At 36.6% G+C, this 3,162-nt stretch overlaps 1 non-coding gene across 1 annotated transcript; it reads left to right on the top strand.

The window, feature by feature from the left end:
* Positions 1–1,092: 1,092 nt before the first annotated feature.
* trnav-cac (transfer RNA valine (anticodon CAC)) lies at positions 1,093–1,165 on the top strand. The gene has a single exon. It is a non-coding gene; the product is annotated as a tRNA-Val (tRNA).
* Positions 1,166–3,162: the final 1,997 nt, after the last annotated feature.

Below are 3,162 nucleotides of genomic sequence, written 5' to 3'. Positions count from 1 at the left end.
CTCTGGTCTGTAATGAAGACTTGAATTTAACGTGCCATTTCAACCAAAGGTTTATAATGTGCTTCCTAACCATTTTTTATTTGTAAGTATTGATTTTATTTTTTAGCCAAGCCTCTGTCTCTGCTAATGACATCTTCAATAAATTTTTTGATCCCAAGCTGAACAGACAGAAAAAGTTACCATTTTACATTGAGAACCATTTTTATTTTGAAGTGTTGATTTTATATTTGAACCCTTATTTATTGTAAAGTGTTGATTTTATTTTTGAACTCATTTATTTTTGAAGTGTTGATTTTGTTTTTGAACCATTTTTTATTTTGAAGTGTTGATTTTTATTTTTGAAACCTTATTTATTGTAAAGTGTTGATTTTGAACCATTTTTTTATTTTGAAGTGTTGATTTTATTTTTGAAACCTTATTTATTGCAAAGTGTTGATTTTATTTTTGAACCCTTATTTATTTTTGAAGTGTTGATTGTCTGAAAGACCTTAGACATGAATTGCCCCATACGGGGTTTGAACCGACGACCTCAGCATTACCAGCACAGTGCTCTAACCTGCTGAGCTAACTCACCTACCTTACAAACTGTTGAGTTTCCATGGATTTAAGAAGAACTCACATGATCTTACCACAATGACGATTTGATAAAAGTGCTTATATTCTAATGTTTTTCAAAACAACATACATAATATTTTATTTTCCAGAGATTTTGTATTTTGAAGTCTTGATATTATTTTTGAACCATTTTTAAATTTCAGAGATATTTTTTATTTTAATGTGTTAATTTTTATTTTTGAACCATTTTTTTATTTGTAAGTATTGATTTTATTTTATAGCCATTTAGCCAATTCACTGTAGAACCATTTGTCTCTGCTAATGACATGTTCAATACAATTTTTTGATCCCAGGCTTAGTTTATGGACTGTAATGTGAAATTAGGCACAAGTATAAGTCTGACAGTTTGTTCACCAAGTTACTGTGCTCTCTGAGAGTATCTGTGGTATAAGTATTTGACATGGTTCCATGCCCATCGTTGACATCAGTCTCTAACAAAATTTGGATAATCTACCAGGAACACTGCAAAGAGTATGAGTTTCTGTAGTGTAGTGGTTATCATGTTTGCTTCACATGCAAAAGGTCTCTGGTTCAAAACCAGACAGAAACAGTTTTAGTATGTTTACTAAAGGTCAACAAGGGTTCTGTGGTGTCATGGGCTGTACTCTGAATCCAGGCATCTGAGTGCAAGCCTCAGTTGAAGTTTTCATGCATCGCATCTCACATCATCAACTTTGGAACCTCAAACTGAAACAAAGTAGAGAAGCTCAGTTCCTCTAGTGTAGTGGTTATCATGTTTGCTTTACATGCAAAAGGTCTCTGGTTCAAAACCAGACAGAAACAGTTTTTGTAGGTTATGCATCTCTTGGGGTGCAGTGAGACAACAAGAGCTTTCCTCTTTCGAAATGGTTCATTTGCCAATCGACTTCAATGTAGGCTTTTTTGAAATCTAAGCAATTTTACTTCAATTACCAATTGGCAGTTCTATGGCGTAATGCACATGTATCAAACTCAAGGCCCGCGGGCCACATGCGGTCCCCCAGCATTATATAGGCCAATGATTAACTTAAAATCAGTTTTGAGCACGAATAGACTACAAACTACATCTCCCATAATGCATTCCGATTGTTACGGAACGCACTTCCTCCTGGTCCCCATCTGCAGAAAAATCTGCGCTAATTCATCAGCCAGTTGGATCTGTCTGATCCAAACAGATCAACTGAATTCTGTGAGTGTTTTACCCTGCGCGGTCCGGTGTACACTTTTACCAGGATTTTTATTTATTTATTTATTTATTTTTTAGAGTGGTTTCACTTCTCCGCAACGGACAGATGTTACGTCTGCAGGGCTCCTGGGTAACGTGAACCCAGAAGGCTCCATTTGTTAAATCCGCTGGATGAGTTACTCCCAGCGGTTTCGAAGTCTTCTCAGCGGCGGAGCCGCGTCCGCAGTGGTTGAGCAGCGGACTGCGCATGTTACAGTCTAATTAACTTTTGCATCGTCATTTATTTCCTCAAGATAAACTGCCGGCTCCTCAAATGGATTAACACAACGTTGCATTCTCTTTAGTTTTCTCTGGTCTGTAATGGAGACTTGAATTTAACGCGCCATTTCAACCAAAGGTTTGTAATGCGCTTCCTAACCAGACGCTCCAAAGCGTCCGGTCCATAACTCTTCAACACGCTGTCAGCTCCCGGTCAGAAAGACGCATTTAGTTCAGAGACCATGAGATGATATTCAGAAAGAATTTTTTTTAATTAATTGATTTCAGTTGCCTCTGAGACTAAATCTTTGCGTAAAGTCTATATTGTCTGCCCATGTGACTTGTTTTTAATATTTGTTTGCTTACCTTTAAACACTGATTTAAATATTGTAATTTTTAAACTGAACAGTAATTTTACATCCATGGAAACTCAAATGTAATATTTAAAACTTCAATACATAAAATCAGTTATTTAACAATATGAGGTGGTGTTTAATTTATTTTTAACATTGTATTTTTATACATTTATGCTAGAGGTGCCCAAATCTAGTTTTCCAGAGCTACTATCTGAAACTTTAGATGGATTCCTTCTCTAATACACCTGGACCATTGACTCATTATAATCCTCTACAGAACTGAATGAGGGAAGTCAACCTTTTGTCTGGGGTGTGTTTTAGCAGGGATGCACTCCTGATTTGTACCGTCAATGTGGCCCGTTGAGGGTGGCCAATAAGCTGAAGGGGCCCTCGGTAAAATTGAGTTTGACACCCCTGATTTAAACAGACTCATGCATCCCACTGCAGCTCCTTCACCCCTCTCATCTATTCACAACTGCAGTGTTTGCACATTTGAGCAATTATGCTAAAACCATCTCAATAAATCATTCTATACTCTATGCCTTTGGGATTTGGTGACTCTCACACAAATGATGGTGCATCCCAAAGGGGAAAACAGCTTGCTTAAAAAAACCAACCAAACAAAAAAAACATCAGCAGTCTCTAGTGCCCTCTAGTGGTTCACAAATGAGTGAAACAAGAAACATTTTACCGATATCTCTCCTTGTAATTTGGACATATGGAAAATTATGGTATGTTGTGATATTTTATATATTGTGTGAAATACGT

The sequence above is a fragment of the Poecilia mexicana genome, unplaced genomic scaffold (genome assembly GCF_051168715.1).
Source record: "Poecilia mexicana isolate PSO_F unplaced genomic scaffold, ASM5116871v1 scaffold_6, whole genome shotgun sequence".
Lineage (NCBI taxonomy): Eukaryota > Metazoa > Chordata > Actinopteri > Cyprinodontiformes > Poeciliidae > Poecilia > Poecilia mexicana.
The sequence above is the reverse complement of the archived record's forward strand: the minus strand, read 5'-3'. Positions and strand labels throughout refer to the sequence as shown.